Raw genomic sequence first — 25,604 nt, forward strand, 5'->3', positions numbered from 1 at the left:
TGTGAGTACAGGCAAGCTCAACCACATTTTGCATACCAGCCTTCCTTCTTAGTAGGCTCAGAACCTCAGAGACGGGGACGGGGGGCACTAGAGCTGTATGTTGGGAACTGAGGTTACATTTATTCAGCTTTTGGCTGGGTGGGCCCTGTACCTGGCACTACTAAACAGTGTTTCAACAAGGTGCAAAGGACAGCTGTTTTCAGGCAAAGGAGTGCTTCTCCCTGCCCCAGGTTCATTCGAGTGCATTTTAATAGACCTAAATTCAAGGTGGGGAGAACCAGGTGATTTTGCATGTCAGCCTCATAACAATCTTGTGAAGTAGATAGTATTATTATCAATTTATGGATGAGACTTAGAAAGGTTACATAGCTTATCCAAGTTCATAGTCAATAAGCTGTGGAATTGGGAATCAAATCAGCCTAATTTTATTAAAAAAAAAAATTGCATGTGGTATTATTTATTTACTTATTTATTTATTGCATGGGAAGATTTGCCCTAAACTAACACCTGTTACCAATCTTTCCTCCTTTTTCTTCCTTGCCCCCAACCAAAGCCCCAGTACATAGTTGTGTAGAGTTGTAAATTCTTCTTCTTCTATGTGAGCTGCCACCACAGCATGGCTACTTACAGACAAGCAGTGCGGTTCTGAGCCTGGAACCAAAACTGGTCCACTGAAACAGAACGCACTGAACTTTAACTGCTAGGCCATCAGGGCTGGCTCATTATTATTTATTTTTAAAGAAACTTTTTATTTTAGAACACTGTTAGATTTACCAAAACATTGTGAAGATAATACAGAGTTCCTGTATACCCCACATCCATTTTATCCTATTATTATCATCTATTAGTATGGTACATTTGTTACAATTAATAAACCGATATTGACACAATATTGTTAACTAAAGTCCACGTTTTGTTCAGATTTCTTCAGTTTTTCCCTAATGTTCACTTTTCTTGTTCTGGGACCCCATCCAGGATACCACGTTACATTTAGTAGTTATGTCTCCTTAAGCTCGTCTTGGCTGCGGCAGTTTCTTAGACTTCCCTTGTTTATGATGATCTTTAAAGTTTTGAGGAGTACTGGTCAGGTATTTTGTAGAATGTCCCTTAATTGGGATTTGCCTGATGCTTTCTCCTGGTTAGACTGGAGTTATGTGTTTTTGGGAGGAAGACTACAGAGGTAAAGTGTCATTTTCATGACATCATGTTACTGAACCAGGTTTGTTTTGCCCACTGCACAATTATGCCAATCACTGAGATGGCGAGTTTATAGCAGAGAAAAGGTTTCTTCACAAGGCAGCCAAGTAAGGATACTGGAGAACAAATCTCAAATCAGCCTCTCCAAAAATGGGGATTAGGGATATTTATGGGAAAAGGGGGCAGGGTAGTCTGAAGTGTGGGAATAGATGATTGGAGGTAAGGAGAAGTGAAGTAATTGATGATCTGTGCAGCAAGTGTAGTCAAGCTTCATGGCTCTTCACAGGATTCATGTTCACAAACTGGCGGTATTTGCATGATCTGAGGGTGGAGTTTTTGGCTCATCGACGTCAAAGAGTCATGTACTGGTCATCCTCGAAGGCCCAGTTGATGAGTCGGTGGTCTTAACCAGCCTGAACTGGACAAGGAGTTGACTCTCAGTTCCTGAAAAACGTAAGCACCCATTACCATGGTGATGCAAGCATCAGAGATGTTATCTGTAGGTGGGTTTTAGTAATGCATTATCTAACTATTTTGAAACAGATAACTAACCGAGTAGAGTTAAAGCAAGTTGGTCCCCGGTTTCAATCATATCAAGGGTGCATATTATCACTGTTGGTATTAACCCAGATCATCTGGCTGAGTTAGTGTTTGCCAGTTTTCTCCACTGAAAAGTTACTCTGTTTTTGCTCCTTTCATACTGTACTCTGGAAGATAGTCATGTGCAGCCCACACTTGGAGTGGGGAGATATGCTCCCCTTCCTTAAGGGTGGAGTATCAACCTTCTACGCAGATTTGTCTCTTCTCCCTCATTAATTTATTTATTCAATCATTTATTTATATCAGTTTGAATTCAGGGGTATTTATTCTATATTTTGGGTTGTTATTCAATACTACTTTATTTCATTGCACATGATTTGATTTTAAACTCCTGCTTTTTATAGCATACTGCTTGTGGTCTTGATTGCATGACACGGAGGTGGTATTTGACCAGAACTTAAGATCCCAACACTGGAGTCCTTTCCTGCCATAGCCACTCCCTTTTGAGGTTCCCAAGGGACACAAATGCCAGAGGAGAAGGCCAGGCAAAGGAATTCTCCCTAACATTTGATTGATCTCCGGCCTCTCTCAAAGCATAAATTTCAAAAGTTGAAAACATAGCTCCCTTAAAAATATAGAATAAACACATGTCAGAGATTTTATTTAACTCATTAATTAGTGTGGGAACCATCAAGATGGTAAAGCTCATTCAAAGAGTATTTGAGGGACAAGATGCTTGTAGACGATTTTAAAATGGGAACATAAGAATAATATCACTGGTTTAGATGCAAAACTGGTTTAATGTCCTGCAGGGCAATAAAATCACAGCATTTGGGGTTATCTTATCTACTAGACAGAAATCATTTGCATCTCTGCTAGTCACAAATCTACAAGCTAACATACACTGTCACCGAGTCTCAGCCTTAATTAATAGTCAGTTGCAAAGTCATGGAATGGTATCTTCTCATGAAAAATTAAATAATTCTTAGACAGGCTTGTTAAACAATGGTTCAGTATGACATTGAAAGGATAGGTTGCATTCTCTTGAACTTATCACATTTTGGATAATTTTCCTTTCAACTCATATCCTAATGTCATCTCCTATGGAATTGCATGAAAACATTTTGCCAGCCTAGATAGACCTAGTGGCCTCCCCTAAGGCTCCACTCTGGTTCCACTCAGGGAAACAGAAGGTCTTCCTAGACAGGAGGTAGCCCTGGGCTTCTCTAACTCTCTGGTTGAGGGAGAGAGATGATTGCAAAGAGAGGCCAGAAAGAGCCCCAGGGAACCTCAGCGCTTCAGTTTCCTTGGGTCTCACACCAAGAGCACCCCTTCCTCTCACTGTGGTCCAAGAAATATTAAACCTGATCAATTCCTATCAACACCCTTTTCCTTGATTGTGGGGGGTACAAGAAACCTTGGCAGAGTAGACAGAACCTTGATTTCCCTCTAGAAAGTGAAATACCCTCCATGGCTTCCAAATTTGAACATCACATAATAATGCTAATTTTTATTTAACGCCCTTGGACTGAGTGATGAGGGCAGGACTGCGCCTTGTATGACTCTTCATTCTTCACAGCTTCTGGCATTAGGCCTGGCACGTTGTTGGCCCTCTGTAAATGGCAGCTGTGTGTATAAAGGGTATTACGATTTGGGGGTTTTGTTGAAAATGGGCTCATGCAGGAGAAAGCATTTTGAGAAGCCTACACTAATGACTTGCTATTCGTAAGGCCATGCTGTGAGGGGGTGTCCTGAGGACAAAGTATTCCGGAAGAAGTAGCTTCTAGAAGCACAAGACAGCCTTTTATTTTTTAAAATGTGACCCAGATGGCAATACCAAATAATAATAATAATTATAATGGTACTTTTTTTCTTTTTGGTAAGAGCCCAGGCCTGGCAACGTCTGGCTTTAGATTACAAATTAGCTCATTATCATAAAAAAATATTTATTGAAGCTCAGCAATGATCAATGGTTCAACATGAGCCTGTTGGAAAAATCAGGGAGTTATTGGCGCATGTGGTATTTGGTGCATAGCTTCTCAATAGGGATAATTTTGTCCCAAGATGAGCACCATGGATAGGAAATAGGACTTTGGGGTCCCGGTCTGATCATCTGGAAAACAGGGCTAATTGGGATGCCTCCCTCAGAGGTTTGCTTCATTAATGTTGCTCAGAAATGTTTAAATCAGAGATGGCTCAGCACTGTGCTCGGCCCTAATGTTTAAACACGAAACCTCAAACTGCTTGGGCCGTTTTACCTGTTTTTCAAGATTCTGTTTTCTGTTATATCAAGGCTTTCTTAGGAATTTGCCTAGATTCAGCTCATGGCCTCTTCCTTCTTCAGAAGCATTTTAGATATTATTTAGCCTAGAATATACTGAAAGACAGAGATACTTCCAGGGTCACAAATGATAAAGAGAATGCACCAGAAGACCAGCTGGAGCAGTGCTGGCTGCAACAGCCTAGTGGAAAGAACACGGGTTTCAGTGTCAGGTGGCTCTGAAGTGGAATCAGGAAGCTAAAACATACTGGGTGTGTGACCTTAGACACCTCATTTAGTGTTACTGAACCTCAGTTCCTTGTCAAGAAGAATGGGAATAATATCTGCTTTGTAGTGTGGCTTTAAGAATTAGAAATCTTGTTTGAATAGTTGTTGGAACATAGCAGATACTTAATAAATGATAGCAGTTATCATCCTTCCCCAAACACCCAAGGTAGGATGCCTGGTGGTGAGAAGTTGAGGTTTGGGTCTTCTTTCCTTCAGAGGGCCATGAGCTGGGAACATGGATAGGTGGGATCTTGGTTATAAAAATGATGGGAACATCCGTAGGCAGCTGTGAACTTGCCAATTCCTTTGAGCCTAAATAGTCCCAGCTGTAAAATCAATATGCCCAACATGTTTAAAGCTAAAAAGGAAGCAGGCGATGGAAGTGTGAGAAGCAGATGGATGGGACTGAAAGAAACATAGCATTCATTGCTTTCAACATGGGTGCCGATTACCCTACCTCATAAGCCAGGAATTGAGGCTCATAGAGGTCATATGGAGTAGTGGGTAGGAGCCCAGACTTGAGCGAGACTCCCTGCCACACTTTAAAAGTGCTTCCATTTTCTTACCTGAAAAATGGGTATTCGTGAGTCAGGATAGACTAGGTCATGCTGCAGTAACAACCAACTCCAAAAATCTCAATGACAGGCAGCAACAAATGTTCCCTTCTTGATCACACTCCATGTCCTTCATGAGTTGGCTATGGCTCCACTCCATGTCATCTTCATCCTCAGACCCAGACTGACAGAACAACCACTCACTGGGACACTGCCAGTCGTCATGGCACAGTGAAGAGGGAACATGGCAAAGCCCACACTGGTTTTCAAAGCTTCTTCCTGTAAATGACACATGACACTTCTGCCTTTATTTTATTGGCTAAAGAAAAGCATATGGTCGCTTCTTGATCCAACAGGGTGGGGATGTTTAAATCTGCTATAGGCAGGAGAACTGCAAGGAGGGAAACCAAAACATTTAGTAAATAGTAATGGAGTTTACCACAGATGAAGATAATGGTAATAAAAGTCTCTACCTCAAGGTTGCCCTGACAACTAAATGAGTTAATGTTATACATAAAGAACTTAGAAGAGTGAGTGACACACATTAAGCATAATATATGTTTGCTATTATTATTGCTGAACATCATGCAATGGGTTAGTGACAGAGCTGCACTAGATCCTGGTGTTGTAATTAAAAAGTAAAAAAAATTGTGTGTACTGAGAACTATGGAGCCACAGACAGCCAAGGGCCGAGTGTATATAAAAACCAATGTAAAGGGGCCGGCTCCGTGGCCGAGTGGTTAAGCTGTGCGCTCCGCTGCGGCGGCCCAGGGATTGGATCCTGGGCGCGGACATGGCACCGCTCGTCAGGTCACGTTGAGGTGGCATCCCACATCCCACGACTAGAAGGACCTGCAACTAAGATATACAACTATGTACCAGGGTGGGGGAGGGGGTTTGGGACATAAAGTGGAAAAAAAAAAGATTAAAAAAAAATCCAACGTAAAGCAGGTTTTGAGAAGAGAGAGAGGGGGAGCTGAGGGAGAAGGGATAGAAGGAAAGGTGAAGAAGGAGAAAGAAAGAAGGGCGTGAGAGAGAGAAGGAGGGATTCCGCCTTCGAAAGCCCAGGGGTAGAAAGCTTCAGGCAGACTCAGTGACTCAGGAAGTGGTGGGCCGTGGGGAGCTAACCGCTTTTGTCAAATCCCTCCTTTTCCTTGGACTAAAGTCATTCTAGTAGGTCTGTTATGCCTTTCATTAAAATGCTGATTTCTTTCAGCTGCTAGTACCTCTTTCATGCTCCTTTAATTGTTCTCATCAACCTTGAGTCAATGCTGGATGGGATGGTTTACACATGCGCCCTAGCACCCAGGAGTTGGCTGAAAGTGACCTTTGCCTCATTACCATAGTAAAAATCACACCCAGGGGTGGAGAGCTAGCATGCTAATGATACATGTGACGCATGTAGTAACATGCTGAGTGACAGCGCAGGCGCAAGTACAATCTCTTCTCTATATCCTATGATGGAAGACACATCCCCTGCCTCAGCCAGATAAAAACCCTGCAGTGCGGCTATTCAGGAAGCCACTGGCTTCTCTCTCTCCCCCTTCCTCCGTTTTTCATGATTGGCTCCCTTGTGCACACGCTAATAAACTTTCTAACTCCTCACTCCTGCTCATTGTCTCTCTTGATTTCTATCCTTGGGGATGACGAGAACCCAGGGCGCCGGTAACAAATTCAGGCACTTTGCTCCAGAGTCCATGCTCTTAATGACTATAATCTAACACCTGCCTTGCTAAGCCCTGTTTGCAGCACTACTCCAATTTTTTTGTGGCCTCATAAAGCAAGTGAGCCCGGATTTGGGGCTGTGGATATACAAATCTAGAACTTTGTTCGAGGGGCTCATTTTATCCCCTCTCCCAACAGTAAAGATTCTTTGCTTATAAAGTAACATATTTATTGTACTTTAAAAATTGCTGTCAATTGTTATTATTACATTGGCTCCATTCTATATTAATTTGTCTCCAGAAACATAACCAGCATAAACATTAAGAGCCTCCTTACAGCCTACCAGGGCAGTGTTGGTCGGTCTCAGTAAAAGGTGCCCTTTTGGGAGGTGGCTCCCTGGAGCCCTTGGACACAGAGCCTCTTCTCTGGTCCTCTCAAGCGTCAGTCTCCACGCTGATTGCCTGCTCTTCCTCCCACTGGCAACTTACCACCCCTTGAGATATTATTATCTGGTGCAGCCTAATTTTATTGCTGGGTCAGACAATCAATCTTAATTGCCTGTTTCCACCTCCAGCTGTGCCTCTGCCTTGTGGGAGGAAAACCCTCTCTCTTAAGGCTTGGTGCCTGCCCATCCCCCCGGGATCAATTCCTCAGGGTGGCATTGTGGCCGCTTTGAGGATCTCCTGCAACTTCTGAGCCCCCAGGTTCCCCATTTTCCTGGGCTGTGCTGGAGGAAGATGAGGGTTTTGTTTGCGTGCTGAGCCTCTCCTGCCTGCCCGCCTTCACTTTGTCATCTTCTAATAGCTGACCAGTTCTGGGTCCATATCCTCTTTTTGTCCCACCAGACTCATTCTCACTCTTCCCCACACCGCTACCTTCCCTGGGAGGCGGACCTGTTTGGACCCCATCAGAAAGCTCCTTTGCTTTCTGGCTTGCAACTGGGTCCAGCGGGTAAGAAGCCTGGGCAGGAGACCCCCAGGAAGGCAGGACACCTTTTTCCCCTGGTGCCTTCACTGTGGGATCTCCTCCAGTTCTCTCAGCTGGAAAGTCAGAGCTCCTCTCAAGGGGGCCCTCTTCTCATGACTTTTTCTGAGTTCTGCTAAGCACTCCCTCCCTTGATCCTAGGGTAAGCGATCGATTAATTATTGGCCCCAATTCTTTGCCCATCCTGGTATCCACACTCTTTGCCTGATGTGACTTTATAATTATGTTAGGGGACCAAAGTGGGTCCACTTCCTGGTGAGTTGAAATCAGAGCCTTCACCAGAAGTAGTTGTCACACAAAGTAAAATTTATTTGTAGCAAATAGGAGACCACATGGAATCATTTCCAAAGCTGTGGCTCTCCAAACAAAGGAAGGCAGGTGTCTTTTTATTTCAGATGGGGAATGAATATTGAAAAGTTTTATCATCACATGTAGAGGCGGGTATTAGCATGCGCAGGAGCAGTCTGAAAACATGCTCTCACATACATTGCATGTTATGCTAATAAGGCTTAGGCTTCTCCTGGGGTGGAGAGTTCGGTATTAAAATGAGGCAGAGGGCAACTTTAGGTCATCTCCGGGCTGTGTACACAGGCGCTCCTTTTGCGGTGGGGCTCTGTCTGGTTCAGGCCAGTTGACAATTGTATCTCTTCCTAACATAACTCTGCAAAACAGCCTTGAGGAAGTGTCAAGTAATTTTAAGACTTCCTTTGAGCTGTATAGGCATACACTGGTGACAGTTACTCTCATAAAAGGAGGGGTGTGATGTCTCCTGCCCTTGCACTTAGCTCTATCACTTGCTTTAGTCGATGGAATGTGAGTAGAACCAACTGTTTATGCCAGTTTCAAGCCCAGGCCTATAGAAGTATGCTGTGTTTCTGTGTGTCTTTTTTGTGCCTCTGCCATCTCCATGAGATGAGCTTTTCATGGTCACTGCTGCCTCTTCAGTCTGAGCCCTAGAATGAACCCAGGTGGAACAGATCAGGGTTTGATCTGCAGAGAGGAGCCAAGCCCAGCTGGACACCAGCTTGTAGCAGAGCTCCGAGCGGAGCCAGCTGACCTCCAGTCCACCCACACACCCATGAGAAATACACTCTTATTGCAGCATTCCACTGAGACTGCGTGATAAAGAGTGGTAACACCCCACTGTTGCTAGCACCAGGGTTACTGCAGTGTTCCTTGTGCTTCCCCTACAGCCTGCTCCTACATCAGAAACACTCTCATTACTAAACCTTACGGAAACCATCCTAATCTGAGTGTCATCTGTTTCCTGTAGTGACACTGAATGAATGATACAAGCACAAGGCCCAGTTCCTCCCCCACAGTATATCAATTTGCCAGAAAAGCTCAAAACATGTCATTCAATACTAGCTTCCCCCTCTTCTTTGTTTTTTATTTGCTACTCAATATTCAAATGAAACCCTGATCTTAGAAGCCAATAATATCTTATTTTATTGTTTTTATGCATTAATTTGTTTTTAATTTTTCAATTTTTTATTTGGAAAGCAATTTTCAAACATATCTGCAAGTAGAGAACACGCTTGTACCTGTGGCTCAGCTTTAATAATGATCAACATTTTGCCTAGCTTATTTCCTCTATTCCTCTCCTGTTTTTTTTTTTCTTCTACATCTAATGACCCTTCAATTTCCAGAGGGAATCCAAAGGTCCCATTTTGGCTCTAATCTTCTGTGATCTCTCTGCAGCATTTGCCACTATTGCTCACCCTTCCTTCTCTGCCCTTGCTGTCTCCTGGGTCTCCTTTTATCTCCCGTGACTGCTCTCTGTTTTCTGTTTTTGATTCTCGACCTGTCTGTTAAATGTCAGTGTTCCTGAGGGCCTTGTCCTTCACCTGTTTCCTTCTCTCTATGTTCTCTTCCTGGGTGGTCTCACGCATGTCTGTGGCTTAATCTGTGAGTCTGCTCCACTCCTGGGCTATACTTTCTGTCTGCCCCTGAAGTGTATTCATTTGGATGTCTGTACGTACTTCACATTGAGTATGTTGAACCTAAACCAAATTCAGTGGCTTCTCCTTGAATCTTCTCTTTCACCTCTTCTTCTGGTTCCCCCATCTCAGTTCAGACCTTCCCTAGTGCCCAGTCCTGTAGCTAGACATCTTATACCTGTCTTTGACCTAGACCTATTCCACTTCCAGATGGTCTGTCTAATTCTTCTCCTGTTTCCATTTCCTTGTGGGGAGGAAGAAATATTCCTCTGCCCTTCTAGGTTCTTCTGGCTGGTTTAAGAATTAAATTGACATGAGACAGAATAACAAGAGAAAATAAAACGAAGTTTAATAACATGTATACATGACAGAAACCCAGGAAAACTGAGTAACTCACCAAAATAGCCAACGCCACCACCTTAAATACCGTCTTTAGCTAAAGACAGAGAAAGATGTTGGGGGTGGTGGTTTGGGGCTTCACAAAAGAGGAAAGCAATTCACATGGAGAAGGGAAAGCAAATGTTGGATAAACAAATATTTGCCATGCCTTGTGAAAACAATGAGACATGGGGAGGACTTTGATCAAATGGGCCTTGCTAGGTTCCTCCAGGTCTACCACACCTAGTTCACATTATACTATAGTTACCGATGCTGTTAGCTCCCTCCTGGAACAGGCCTTCTATCTTAAACTCTTTTAAGCAGTTAGGGGGAAGGTCAAAGTTTCTCCCTGATTCTTTTGCTCTTGAAAACAATCAATCCAAAGAGATACATTTTGGGGTAGAGAATTCTGCTCCCCTACAACCTCCTTGGTTCAGGCCCTCATCATCTCTCACTGGGGACATTCTAACATTCCCAGTGTTGTTCCTCTTCTAAGTGCTAGCATCAATTTCCTAAATCACACGCCTAATCATGCTCACCCAAGCCCAGCTTATAAATCTTCTATGGCTCTATTCAGAATATATTCTAAACATTTTGGTGTGATACTAAAGCCTCTTTACCATCTTTTCTTCTAATCGCACCTCCTGTACCCTGTCCTCCAAAGATATGGCCCTGCTTGTTTTCCCCTAAGATACCATATGACCTTTGCTCATACTGATCCCTATCTTATTTTTTAAGATTAAAAAAATGAGGTTCTGGTTCTCAAATACTAATTTCAAACTGTCACTTCCACAGCTCTTGAATCCCCTTTGCCCTTCTGAGATTCTTGTGTGCATTTGAATTTGTTGTTCCTGCCAAAGGAAATAGTCAACATGATATTTAACTTTTTGAGCAGTCTCATTAGAGTTTCTCTTTTCAAAAGGGGCCCATTTGACATGGCAATGGGTATTGTGTCCATAGAAATAATGGCAGTGTGAAGTTTCTGACTGTTCTGTAGGACTTTGAGCGCCACAAGGCAGGAATGGTCTGTTACTCACCTTTTCATATATCCCCAGTGCCTGGCATATAGGAAATACTCAGTAAGTCTTTGTTTTAATTGCATCTAAATTAGCATCGGGACCAGGAAGCAAGATCTGGAGAGGGCACACATGTTGCCAGCCAATTGCAGAGAAAGCTGCCAAATGGATAATCTATGAGCTGAGAGGCTGGGGTCACCCCATTCCCTTCAGTGAGTGCCTCCAAACCTGTCAGATGTCAGTTGCATTTGCAAAGCTAGGAGTTCAGGTGGAAGGTTGGATTTTTCTTCATTAAACTTGTCATTCCCCAAGGTGGGGCTCTGACAGGAACCCAGTGAGATGTCAAGCTGAGACAGCTGTTGCCAAACCTGGTGGAGGCATTTCAAACAGCCGGGGATACAGCTGCTGCCTCAGACTTCATGTGCAACGTTCTTCTCTTCTTTAAGGAGGTCAAAATGCTTAACAAAAATTAGCAATAGTGAGGCCGTCGTGGTATGATGATAAACACAGAACTGGATATGAGACAGATCATGTGAATTTGAGTCTCAACTTTGGTTCTTATTAGCTGTGTGACTTTGAGCAACTTATATCACCCCTCTGAGCCTCATTTTCCTCATTCATAACACTGGTTATGATACTGAACGTCTTAATCTCAAGTTTGTGTGCCCAATGCACAGTAAGCCAATCACTGAGACAGCAGTGCTTGGAGATGGAGAAAAGTTTATTTGAATTGGCCAAAACAAGAAGGTGGGAGGATAGGTTCTCTCAAATCCACCTTAACAAGAGAAGAAAGCAGGGTGTTTTATAGAGCCAAGGTGCTTGGCAGGAGGAGTTTAAGAGAAACAAAGGGGTAATCTATGTTTCTTTCACTCCAGATAAGCCCTTGGGCAATTCAACTTCTGGGCATCAGCTACAGCTGGGGACTGGTTATCTGTCGATCCTAACTTCCTTGAAAGTATTCTTTTTCTTCTGCAAAACAAGCTCATAAATCCTTGTGACCCTTGAGTGACCCCTCAGGTTAAACAAGAAAACAGCAAATTGACAAGATTAATTTCTTTTCCTCTATGTCTGTGTTGGGAACAAGCTTGAAAGGTAATCACATTCTTATTGAATATTTAACCCTCAGGTACTCAGCTTCACTTGCTGTGAAGACTGAAAGAGATAATGTATATGGAAATGGTTTATAAACTGTATATCACTGTTCAAATATTAGGTAAAATTAAAATATTTTAAAATTATATTTAGTCTTCGTAACACACACATTAAGTATAGAATGGTCAAGTTGATACATATTTGCTCACTCTTTACTATATGTCCAGCTCTCGGCTCCAGACTGTGGTAGATGCAGAAGTTTATTGAGTCAGTTTGCCCGACTTTAAGAAATTTACAATTTAGTTGGGAGATGAGACTAATTTATTTCTCACTGCCTATGTTTCTATAGAGGCGAAAAAATTCTACAACCAGAGTAGAACATTTCTATTTCTTTTCTCATTCTTCCTAAGAGAGGAGGAGTAATTTACATGATTGGTGAGCTTGGGCAAAGGGACTGAGGGTGATGGCTCAGCACTGTTTTTCTTCTCTCTTCCTAAACTAGTAGATCATTGGGAATGTATGCTTTCTCTACTCTTTTCCACAAAGCCTTTGGAAGGCACGGGATGTGGGGAGAGCAGTGGTTGTCCAGCTCTCTCCGGGACTGGGTGGGTAGGTTAAGTTCTGGGAGAGAGTGTTAGGAGGTGCATTATATCTTGGCACTTAATACCAGTTCCTACCCTTGATCCCATCCTAAGTTATGTTCCTTTCTTTAAACCCTCAACATCTAAATCTCCTCCTGTTTTTTGGGGAAGCATATACCACTTACCCTCAGGGCTTGAACTTACCTCAGGACCTAACTACCACTCTAAGTTAGATTATTGAAATTAGACCGGTGCTTTAGGAATTCTGCAAGTCTCTGCCGGTCGGCCTGCCACTTCAAGTCGGGCAGAATGGATCAGAATGCACTCCAAATGTGATTCTCTTCTATATGACCTATCATTGTGAGTTGATAAGATGCTTCTTTATCTTTGGCTTTGAACTCTTTTAGGTGTGCTTTTCATTTCATTTATTCTACTTGGGGTTTGTTGAGATTCTTGGATCTGTGATCTAATGTTTTTCACTAAATTTGAGACATTTTTAGCTATTATCTTCTAATTTTTTTTCTGTCATGTATCAGTCATGGTTCCACTAGAGACACAAACCAGTAGGATATATAATAGGAGATATGTCCAGTAGGATATGTGTGAGTGTAAAAAGATTCATTGAAAGGAACTGGCTTACTTGATTGTGAGAGCTGACTAGGCAAGTCTGAAATGTGCAGGGCAGGTTGTCAGGAAAGGCAGGAACTGATGCTGTAGTCCACGGATGGAATATTATTTCCTTAGGGAAATCTCAGCTCTGTTCTTAAGGCCTTTCAACTGATTAGATAAGACACCCAATTATGCAGGATAATCTCCTTTATATAAAGTCAACTGATTATAGATGGTAATCACATCTAAAAAATACCTTCAGAGCACCGCTAGTGTTTGTTTGAACAACTGGGTACAATTTTTAATATTACAATATTATTTATATTAATGCTAACCTTCTTTCCAACGTTTAAAATGATGGTACACATAAAACACCAAATGCAAATGCATGTGAAGTTTAAAGAGTGACAATGAAATGAACACTCATACACATGATATCCAATTTTTTTTTTTTTTTGAGGAAGATTAGCCCTGAGCTAACTACTGCCAGTCCTCCTCTTGTTGCTGAGGAAGCCTGGCCCTGAGTTAACATCGTGCCCATCTTCCTCTGCTTTATATGTGGGATGCCTGCCACAGCATGGCATGCCAAGCGGTGCCACGTCCACACCCAGGATCCAAACCAGCGAACCCCAGGCTGCTGAGAAGTGGAATGTGCAAACTTAACCACTGCGCTACTGGGCCGGCCCCACGCTACCCAATTTTAAAAACAGAATATTGGTAATTTGAAGTCCTATGAGTCTTTTTTCAATTGTGTCCCCCTCTCTGCTATATGTAAAGTTTAAAATATGGAAAACAATACAATATGTTCTTATAGAAAAGTATAAAAAAACATGCATACAATGATAAACACCAAATTGAAGACAGAAGGAAGGAGAATGGGACTGGACAGTGATACAAAAGAGTTTTTATTATATTTGTCAGATTTGATTTTTTAAAAATGATGTCAGGCAAATGGGGCAAAGTGCTAAGATCTGATTAGGTGTTTGCTATATGATTCTTGGAAGGCATTAAGGCAAAATAGCATGAAGGGTTGAGTGCACACATTCTGGGGCCAAACTGGTTTAGATTCAATTTTAGCTGCATGAATTACTAACTATAGAAATTGCACAGATTACTTAGCCTCTCTGCAACTCAGTTTTTCTTATCTCTAAAACGGAGATCATAATAATACTCACACTATAGTATTGCTGTGAGGATTGCATTAATTAGCTTATGGAAAACATTGGGACAGTGTTTGGTATATAATGAGCACACAATAAATATTAATTATTTGTAGTGAGTTTTACATACTTCATAAACTTTTCTTAAGAAACTGCAAACACACATGCACACCCTCAAACCCCCGAACCATAGGGTTAAAATAATTTGTTTGAACCTCTTGGGGCAGATGTGTTTCATAATTCAGAATTTTTGGTTGGTTATTATGCAACATCACTAATGGGGTCTAGGGCAACACCCTCTAATCAAACACCATTATTATTTCTGCCATGAAAATTACGACTATTTACTAAGTCATTTACTAAGACATAAAAAAGTCTAAACATTTTCATGTCAGCTCAGGTCAAGTTTTACCACTAAATGTGTTTGCTACAAACTTTCCAAAAACTTTCAGTTTTCAGAATGTTATGGAATCTGGAATTGCATATAAAGCGTTGTGGTCCTGTACCATAAAGCATCCACCTTATGAGTATCAGTTTTTCCTCAAAAAGAATGAGGCAGATCTGTATACACTGAAAAGGAAGGTAAGGCATACTGTTAAGTAATAATACCATATGTGTTACAGTATTTGTCAACTGTCAAACAATACAGTTGGACAGTTATATGATTTGTGTTATGATTTCTATTACGTTTATAAAAACAGTCTTCCACATTTTCATGCATATATGTGATAAATGCATTCAAAGGAGACTGGAATAGATACCCACTCAACTGATGAGAGTGGTCACCTTTGGAGAAGGGAGTGGGGGAGGCCAAAGGGGGGTTACCACATTTTTTCTATATACTTCTGAATTTTTTGAGTCTTTTATGAAAAGGTGTTTACCTATATTTGGTTAATAAAAATGGAAAAACTGCATGGAAAAATAAATTGAGGCAGCATTGTGGAGGAGCCGAGAGGTTTAATTTAAATCAGTGAAGGTAAGGAGCTGTGATCAGTGAAGGTGGGGAGCTGTGGACGTTTTTGAGCAGAGCAGCGACAGCAGGCTCAGGTATGTAAAATTGCTGTATAAGGTCACCTTATGATAATTAGAACTCTGTTTTTTGCAGTTGTACTGTCTAATGCAAGTTTGGATTCTTCTATTTGCCCACATTTGATGTATAGATTTTGGTATTTATCTTCTTTATGGTTACTATAGAAGAAGACATGCAAACTTAGGTAATATCTTGACGTCAAGATGTTGGGAGCACCGAGATGCACCTGAATACTTTTTCGTGGATTGTGAGCAGGTGTTAACAATATGTCACAAGATACCAAGATCCCACAAGAAGGTGAAATAATCAGATGGGATCCTTGAAAAGTAGTAGCTTCAGCCTGGAGGTGAACTTCAAATTTGTCGATGGTTCAGTGTGTGTGTGTGCATACATCTTAAATAGAGATGGATTTGATTGGTTACATTGTCAATCACGTGACCCCCAGGTGCTGTCACAAAGTTGACAAAATTCTTATGATTCTGTGAGCCAAATTGCTTTTGGCCTCTTTGATCATCCAGGGAACCCAGGGAGGTCACAGGTAGGAAGGGGAAAGGAAATCCCAGAAGGGGTAACTTTGATCATTGTTCAGAAATCTGCAAGAATAATATAACTGTAGCCTTTATTGACCTTCCATTGGTCTGTCCCTCTAAGTACCATGAATTCAATATAGACACTCTCTTATTAATGATTCTATAAAATCTGCATTTTAATATCTCTAAAGAATTCAGGATTGATACAAATAGTCTTATATCCTAATGACCTGAAATGGTAGATAAATATGGATGCCCGCCCTTCCAGAACAGGGGGGTAAGGTCCTCCTCAGTGCTGATGATATAGTTTTAAAGTCATGGCCCAAAAGTGGCTTCAGTAATTGGCTCTGAGTAATTAACCATTGTCAGTGCTTTTGATGCAAAGCATTCCAGAGCTAATGTTATTATCTTTGGCAGACATTTCCCAAAATTGATTTAAATAAAGAACAAAACAAAACAAAAACAATTACAATAAATCTGAACCCAAATCCATGTAACAAGTCCAGCCATTCAGTTTTCTTGGGCCTAATTCATCCTGCCAAATCCATTGGGAAGACACGTGATTCACTGATATGTTATTGAGAGTTTTTAATAACCATTGGGGTGACTGTTAACATCTGCTTCGGATATTATCTAGTTCAGAATAATGTCAACCATGCTGTGTGGGACATAACTTTGTGTGGAAGGATTCAGGCCACTGCTGGAAGAAAGAAATAATTTTGCCAATTGATTTATCTCTGTAGAGAAAGGGTAACTTTTGATTCAAGTGGAGACCCTGGTTAGGTACCTCAATTTTTAAAATAGGGCAAGGACATGACTACCTGTCTAAGTATGTTCTCACACAGTGCTATGCTAGAGATGGTCCTCTCCGGCTTGTGAGACTGTGCACAGCTCTTCCCACATCCATGGTCAGTGATATCAAGTTGGCAGCTTGAAATTGGTGAGAACATTTTGGTTCTGAGAACCACTGGTTCTCAACGAGGGCAATTTTGCACCCTAGAGGACATTTGGCAATCTCTAGAGACATATTTTGTCGACGCAACTGGGGAGTTGCTACTGACATCTAGTGGATAGAAGCCAGGAAGGCTGCTCAATATCCTACAGTGCAAAAGACAGCCCCCCCCATAACAAAGAATTATCCAGCCCAAAACGTCCATAGTGCTGAGGTTGAGAAACCCTGATTTATACCATGGAAATTGGCAAAGATAACAAGTCTGGCTTTCTTTTTTTTTGAGTGTCAGTTTATCAACCAATAATCCAAAAAATGAATTCTTACACCTCCATCCATATAATTTCTAATTCCTATCAGAAGCCCGCTGGGAGAGGTGATGTTCATGGAAGACTGAAAACTGTGTTCTCCCCTGGGTAATTCTTACAGAGCACAGGTTGGCAAGCTTTTTCTGTAAAGGACATATAGTAAATATTTTAGGCTTTGCAGACCATTTGGTTTCTGTTGCAACTACTTATGTCTGCCATTATAGTGTGAAAGCATCCACAGACAACACATAAATGAATGAGTATGGCTGTGCTCTAATAAAACTTTATTTGCAAAGCAGGGTGGTACTTTGCTGATCTATGACTTAGACTATTATCTTAGCCTTACCTCAGAACTGCTTTCACTGAGGCTTTATTCTGATGCTAAACCTTCAGCTTTTATTAATTTATAGAAATCACCAAATAATTAATTTATAAGAAATTATAATTATTACTATAATTACATTATTATGTAATTATCTATTATACCATAATCACATATCATTATATTGTAATATTATTATAATTGTTAATTTATAAGATATAACCAAGTTATGTTTGCTGCAACATTTGGTACCAAAAAATCATTGAGAACATTTTCCACTGGGTCATTATGTGCTGTGGGTGATTTAAAAAATATAGGTTCCACCCAGGTCTCCTGAATCTCATTCTTCACAACCGGGCCCTAGAGCAGTGCTTCTCAAACTTCCTGCATGTACAAGTCACCTGGGAATCTTGTTAAAAGGCCGATTCTGACCCAGTAGCTCCGGGGTAGGACCTGAGATTCTGAATTTCTGAACAGCTCCCAGGTGATGATGCTGTTGTCTTGGGACCACAGTTTGAGCAGCAAGGTCCTAGATTATCAATATTTTGGTAACAAATTCTCTCCACATGATTCTTATCACTGAAATGTATCTGAACTATGTTTTTCCTTATAACTATTATGTTTGTGTTCTGCTTTTTCACGGTTTTGGTTGCTGCTTTAATTTATAATTTGAAATTTCATTATGTACATTCTCGCTTTAAGTCCCTTAAATCATTGGGGGTTGGGGGTGAGATGGGGGATAGAAATAAATCTAAGATGAATACCTTTGAATGCCCTATTTTTTTTTTAACAATTGTGAAACATAAGTTTAGTCTGATACTCCTTAGTTGTACAACTAATCCATACATAACAAATAACCAGATTAATTTTATGTTCTCTCTTCAGGGCTGCAGTTTTTCCATACTTTCAAATTTGGGGTCTGCAAATTTGAAGTTAGCCAGGGTATTTCTGTCTGCCTTGCCGTACGTCTGTTTAAGCTTAAAAATCTCCCTCTCCAGCTCTTGCTGATCCTCTGGGCCAATATAAATATGTCCTCAAGATGCTGGGTGCTTAGATTCATATTCTCTAATCTTGCCCCCAAAGAGTTTCTGTACAGGATCAAATTCCTTATTAAACGCCACTGCCATAACACCAATGGTCTTCCACAAATGGACTGAGAGAGCTGGTGGAAAGACAAGGCAGAACCCGTGGACCTTCCGAGAACCCTAGCGATACTGGTACTTGCATAGGGACTCTACGGTCTCAAGCGCCAGAGCGGCCACAGTTCTACCTCCACCTGCCTCGCAATGCATTATGGGGCACCGCTCAGTCAGACGAAGCCAGCCGATTGGAAGGGTTTGCTTGGGTGAACCTGAATGCAGTTTTAAAACATCCACTCTTTCAGTTTATTTTTGGGAATTAATAGTTTTTGTGTCCATCATCTTGTGCGATCTCAAAGATTTGTAAGTAAAAGTCATCCCATTTCCTGGGAAGGCGGTAATAGTGTTTACTCCTCCCTCATACTGACAGTAGAGCTTCACGATTTAAATACCTGACTCTAGGGGGCTGCCCAGTGGTGCAGCAGTTAAGTGCGCACCTTCCACTTTTGCTGCCCGGGTTCGCTGGTTCGGATCTCAGGTGCGGACGTGGCGCTGCTTGGCAAGCCATGCTGTGGTAGGCGTCCTACATATAAAGTAGAGGAAGACGGGCACGGATGTTAGCTCAGGGCCGGTCTTCCTCAGCAAAAAGATGAGGATTGGCAGCAGTTAGCTCAGGGCTCATCTTCCTCAAACAAACAAACAAAAAATGCCCGGCTTTGGCATGTCTTCTCAGTCTTGCTGTTTGTTCCCCCTTGAAGCCCTGAGCAAGGGGCAGGAGGTAGCAAAGGGGTCAGTGGACTGTGTTCCGGGGCAGAGGATGGTTCCGTGGGAAGTCTGTCAGGCACAGACTGAGCAGTTCCTTTGCCTGTTGACCATAATTGCGGCGTCTCCCCAGGTTGTGAGCAGAAGCAGAGAGAGGACGCGTGCCCCAAACGCTTGCAGGATTAGGCTTGTCCCCGAGAGGTCAGGCCCTGCTCTGGTGTCCAGGTGGTGGAGCAGCCATCTCTGCTCTTGGAGCCTGGCTAAGTAAGTATGTTAAATTTCCTTTGTCACTAGGTGGCAGAATATAATTAAGATGTCAGATTCTTTTCCATAACATTGGAAGGTGTTTCTAGCTCCTTCCTAATGACCTCTTTCATTACTTTGTTCTATTTGCTAATGGCACTTAGGGCTGAGGCAATGAGGTAAAATTTCCTTTTGCAAATGCTTCCTATACGTATCCAGGGTTTTTAATTTTTTTAATTTTTTTTATTTAACTGGCTTGCCTCTTAGGGGGGAGCATCCTTAACATAAAGCACATTCTCTTCCTAAGGGCTCCTGGACAGCCCAAGCCTCGTGTTTATATATTATTTTGCTATTCTTTTGATGCAAATCCCAGATATTGTTTCGCTTCACTTACTCTTATTCCAGAGTGTATCTCCAAAATAAGGACTATTGCATCTGTGGTTTTGATGATTAACACAATCAAATAGTGAAACATATTCCTGTGGGTCATAGTATCGGGCTTCGCAAAATTACCCAGAGAAGCCCAGTTTTGCAGGGGGTGGGTGTGGTCTGACTAGAGTGGGCCAGTTTCCCTGCCTGTGGAATCTAGGATGTATTCTGCTAGGGAAAATACGTCCCTGACCTGATATGGAACTCCCTTCAGCCCTCAGATGAGTGTATGCAAAGAGTTTAAATGAACAGAAAGCAACAGGCCAAATGTGTGGTCGGCAGACAGAAGCTGAGTGTCCTCCAGTGTCCTTTCACATGCCCTCTGCCCCATTTTGAGTCATCAGAGGGGCGGAGAGTCTTCACCTGAATCTCCTGCAGCTGGGAGCCCTCGCTTCTAGGGTCTCAGTCTTGTGCTTCATTTCCTGCCCTTCCAGGGCCATTCTCAGCTTTCACCTCTTCCTCGCCTGGGGGTTCTCCTTCCTCTTTCCCCATGATTAGCACTGGCCCACAGTACCCTTTTGTCCTTTGGCCTTAGCAAATTGGGTACGCCTTTTCTTCGAGGGTTGCTGTATTTTCCTCTCTCCTCTCTTCCTCTTCAGACTCCCATTGTTACATGGAGGCCCGAGTTGATTGCCCTTTCCACAGTGCCAATACCACAAACTTGGCTGGTCTGCCTCACTTCCCTTTTCCCACTTCCACTTCTCCATGCCCTGGATGTTTGCCACTCGTCAGGGACTGCACTATATGCTGGGGATGCAAGAATGAAGGAAACAGAACCCTGCCTTTGAAGAGCTCACACCTTGGCTGGGGGCGAGGTGAGCAGGGGAGTAGAGCGTAAATGAGGGCAGAGCAACGTGATATGTGCCAGAAAAAATGTGGGCATAAGTGATGTGGGAACATAGAAGAGTGGGCTTACTATGCTGGGGGTGGGGGGTGGGGGAGTCAGGAAAGACTTGCCCAGGGTGAGCATTTTCTTCCTGTTTTTGTATTTAATTTAATTTTGGATCATGTTGTACATTCATATAGTTCAAATATATGTGCATATATTTTAAAATAAATTTATATCTCCCACAATGCCCATTACTCTTCTGCCCATCCCCAAGGTCTCTAAAGGTAACTACTGCTATTAGTTTCTTGTGTGTCCTTCCAGAATTTCTTTATGCATACATGAACAAATATAAATAAGTTTTTTTCTTTCTCCTTTCCTTTTACCCCAAAGGTAGCATATTGTGCTTACTGGTCTGCACTTTGCTTTTTAACTTAATATTGTTTAGTGGTTAATAAAATGGACTCTGGAACCAGTATGCCTGCATTCAAATCTCAGTTGTATAATTTACTAGCTCTGTGAACTTGGCAATTTACTTAACTTCTCATTGCTTTAGTTTCTACATCTATATCTGAGGTCTTCAAAATCTTGCAACTCTGTCATATACTAAACTTTATCATAAACTTTATGCACATACATATGAAACTTTATCATACACTAAAATCCCATATGGACATTCTGTTGGTCTGTCTGTTCATGTGCCAAAACCATACTATTTTAGTTTTTGAGGTTTTACATTATGTTTACTATGTGGTAGAGCTAGCCCCCAGAAGGAGACTTGAAGGATGAATGGAATTCCCCAGGCAGAAATGATGACTAATGTCATTAGTGCAAACTATTACCACCACCACCATCATTTTATTTTACGCCTAGTATGTGCAAGAGGCTGTAACACACTCCTTATTTACTCTATTTTTTTACTATGGTTGTTTTCCCTTTGCTCTGAAATTTTTACTTCTTTATTTTAGATTTATTTGCTTCATTGTAGGTTACTTTTTAAGCCACTTTAAATCCTTTTGGAAACAAGGAGAAGCATAAATAGGAAAAGAACCAGGAACTGTATTAGGTGCTTTGCATATTAAATCCCTAAATGTCGTAACAACCCTATAATGTAGATATTATTATCCTCTTTTTACCATTGACAACACTGAAGCTCAGAGAGGTCAAGTAATTCTCTGAAGGCTGTACAGCAAATAAGTGTAGATTCAGAATTTAGACCAAGGTCCATTGGTGTTATAGTCTTTGTGGTTCCTGGTGCTTCTTTAAACTGAATGAGGTTCTTTATTAGGGTTGTTATAAAGATAGCAGAAAGAATAGCTGAGGAAGAAACTGAGCCCATAATAGGGAACAATTATGTAGATTTTTCCTAGTGGCTAGTGTACATATGTAGTAACTATGGACTATGTAAAATCATCACTACCATGTGATTTTGGTGTTAACTCATTAATTAACCAAATATATCCAAAGTCTGCCAATATGTCAGGCACTGTGCTAGGTGTGCAGGATATAATGACAAATGGGATCTTGTCCCTGGCCCTTAACTCCTGTGGGAGTTACCTAGCAGGTCTTCCTGGTCTGGACCCTTTTCATCCATTGGACCCTTTTCATCCATCGCACCCTGAGGAATATCTAGTCTATTTCTTCATCCCATGCTGGTTTATACCAGACTTTTTTGTTTCAAAGCTGGTAGTGCGTTTATGTTTAACTGGTAGCAGTTTCTTGGAGTGTTGTTTTAAAGATTATGAGGCTGTATCTGAATCAGTGGCAAAGAGTGCAGTGATTAATTAGTCATGCCTGCCATGGGGGCAGGCGGGAGAAATAAACAAGCCATGTATTTGTCATACCTGCACTCCCAGAATGATCAGTTTCTCTGTGCAGTTGTTACAAACAACACCAACTATATTTTATTGCTCCAACTCGCCATTTCTTAAATTGCTGCATAAGCTCTTCCCTTCTTGGGAAGTCCTGGAATAAAGAAAACTGTCTAACTTGGTTGAGCCGCAGTTCCTCAAACATATTTTTTGTCCAAGGAATCTTGTCTCTTCTTCATTGCTAATTGCACGATCCATATCAATGCCGGATGTATCACCCTCCTCCAGTTCTGTAACTGTGTCTGCCATCACTGCCCATGAGTTTCCTGGATTTCCCAGTGTTGTTGTAGTGATTTTTCTTGGGAAGGGCTGAATGCTGCTCTGTTCTATAGAAGCCCTTTATTCACTAATTTCTTCCTCTATTTTGCTGTCTAAAATTCCTCTTGCTGCCATAGTTGGGGTTAAAAATGGCCACTGGTTGCCTGTATGGAGTTTTACTGTTTAACTTTTTCAAGACCACACACAAACGAGTTTTTGCGTCCTTGGGGTTTGTTAGAAGGTAGTTCTGTTCATTTTGTTTGTTGGCCGAAAGCCATGCTCATTAATGAAAAACTTCCTCTAGGAAGTTAATGCTCAAATGGCTGTTGCCTCATGGAAAATATATTTGAATTGCTGAGCAGGTTTCTCTCTGTTCACTGATGGTTACCTCTCTGGCCACAGAAGGTAGGGAAGTGGTGGCAGTTGTGCCACAGCATGGTGTACTCACGGAAAGACTATTGCATTTGGAGTCACTAGCTCTGGGGGCAAGTCCTGGTACCACTGCTTGGTTGCTGTGTAAACTTGAGCCAATCACTTGAACTCTGAATGTCAGCTGACATCTATAAAATGATGATTATAGTAATGCTTCTGGTCTCCCTACTTTAGGGAGTTGTTGAGAGGACTAAGGGGGGTGATATATGGAAAGCACGTTTGCAAAAGTAAGTTTTTATTATTAGATGTCTGACTTTACATTTTTCCCTGCTGGTTTTCCCATTGTTCTTGTCTTAACCAAAAGCAGTAAGTGAAATACAGTCCTTGCAGCTTTTCCAGATGTACTTTTTATGGAAAGCTATTAGACCAAACACCTGATACTAAGTCCAGCTTGGTTTTGGTGGGAGACTTCCTCTTGTTTCTTCTTTAACTGTTCCTCTTGCTCATCACTGTTCATAGATTTTAAGCATAGTGTGACTCTAATTCATAAGTTATAACTTAATGTCTTTTAACAAATCTCTGAAGAGAAGGATAAAAAGAGATGCTCTCCTCTCCTCCAAAACTTAAAAAAAAATTTAGTTGAATAAATGCTCCAGGTAGCTGGAGCTCTGGGAGAAATGACAGCCCAAGAACAAAAGGTAGAGTGTTAGAGGGGAATTACTTATTTGACAAAATGTTAGGGGTCTGTAATCTATGCCTTAATTTAGGCGACAATGTAAGGAATTATAAGGTTGGATCTTGTGTACCACACAGCTTTCTGCCATCTCACTGTCTCTGTCTCATTGACTCCTTTTTCATCTCTCAACTGCTCTTTCCTTTCTGGAACAACGGTCATATTCCTTACTTAGCGGCCTGCAGGGTCTCTATGTCAGCATCTACTTCTGGAGAGCCCAACCTGCAGACTACCCACACTTGGGACCCTTAGGATCTCAAGTTCTGCACCAATGGGGGTTATCAAGAAATTCTTCCAAAATATAGGCAGTATACTCTTTGACATCGGTCTTACCAGCATCTTTTCAAATACCATGTCTCCTCAGGCATGGGAAACAAAAGAAAAAATAAACAAATGGGACTATATCAGACAAAAGAGCTCTTAGAAGGCTGAGGAAACCATGAATAAAATGACAAGACAACACACCAACTAGGAGAAAATATTTGCAAATCGTATGTCCAACAAGGGGTTAATTTCCAAACTATGTAAAGAACTCATACAACTCAACAACAAAAAATCAACCCAATCAAAAAATGGGCAGAAGATATGAACAGACATTTTTCCAAAGAAGATATACAGGTGGCCAACAGGCACATGAAAAGATGTTCAACATCACTAATTATTAGGGAAATACAAATCAGAACTACAATGAGCTACCACCTTAGCCCTGTTAGAATGGGTATGATTACCTAAACAAAAAATGACAAATGTTGGAGAGGATGTGGAGAAAAGGGAACCCTCATACACTGCTGGTGGAAATGCAAACTGGTGCAGCTACTTGGAAAACAGTATGGAGATTTCTCAAAACATTAAAAATAGAAATACCATACGACCCAGCTATCTGCTACTCAGTATTTATCTAAAGAACTTGAAGTCAACAATTCAAAGAGATTTATGCACCCCCATGTTCATTGCAGCATTATTCACAGTGGCCAAAATGTGGAAGCAATCCAAGTGTCCCTCGACTGATGAATGGATAAAGAAGATGTGGTATATATGTACAATGGAACTACTCAGCCATTAAAAAAGACAAAACCGTTTCATTTGCAACAACATGGATGGACTTGGAGGGCATTATATTAAGTGAAATAAGCCAGACAGAGAAAGTCAAACACTGTATGATCCCACTCATAAGTGGAAGATAAACACATGGATAAAGAGAACAGATTAGTGGTTACCAGAGGGGAAGGGGGTTGGGGAAGTGGGCAAAAGGGGTAAAGGGGCACATATATATGGTAATGCTAAAAATTAGACTATTGGGGGTGAGCATGATGCAGTCTATATAGAAACTGATAAATAATAACGTACACCTAAAATTACACAATGTTATAAGCCATTATGATCTCAACAAAGTAATTTAAAAAGAAAAAAGAACTTCTTCCAATAAAGGTAGTTCTTCCCAAAGAGAAATTCTAGTACCAGATGCCAAGATAAGTAAAAGCTCTCCATCTGGAGGCCAACCTGATGGCTGCTTCGTCTTGGAGTTGGCTTGTTCAGGGAGATTTTGTGTAGTTGAAATCTGGTTGAAAAAAGAGAAGATAGAAGAGCCAGATGAGAGGTGAGGCCAGAGGGACCAGAAGGGGCCCCAT

General features: G+C 41.5%; 2 long non-coding RNA genes across 2 annotated transcripts in view; one reads left to right on the forward strand and one right to left on the reverse strand.

The window, feature by feature from the left end:
- Positions 1-737: 737 nt before the first annotated feature.
- The window catches only part of LOC139046363 (uncharacterized), a 122,605-nt gene continuing 97,738 nt past the window's right edge, over positions 738-25,604 (reverse strand). The window contains exons 3-4 of the long non-coding RNA XR_011506306.1: positions 4,852-5,118; positions 738-1,641 (exon numbers count right to left, since the gene is read on the reverse strand). This is a non-coding gene — a long non-coding RNA (uncharacterized lncRNA). The remainder of the gene's footprint in view (positions 1,642-4,851; positions 5,119-25,604) is intronic.
- LOC123289552 (uncharacterized) overlaps positions 20,522-25,604 on the forward strand; it is a 52,825-nt gene continuing 47,742 nt past the window's right edge. The window contains exon 1 of the long non-coding RNA XR_011506569.1: positions 20,522-20,731. This is a non-coding gene — a long non-coding RNA (uncharacterized lncRNA). The remainder of the gene's footprint in view (positions 20,732-25,604) is intronic.

The sequence above is a fragment of the Equus asinus genome, chromosome 10 (assembly GCF_041296235.1).
Source record: "Equus asinus isolate D_3611 breed Donkey chromosome 10, EquAss-T2T_v2, whole genome shotgun sequence".
Taxonomy (NCBI): domain Eukaryota; kingdom Metazoa; phylum Chordata; class Mammalia; order Perissodactyla; family Equidae; genus Equus; species Equus asinus.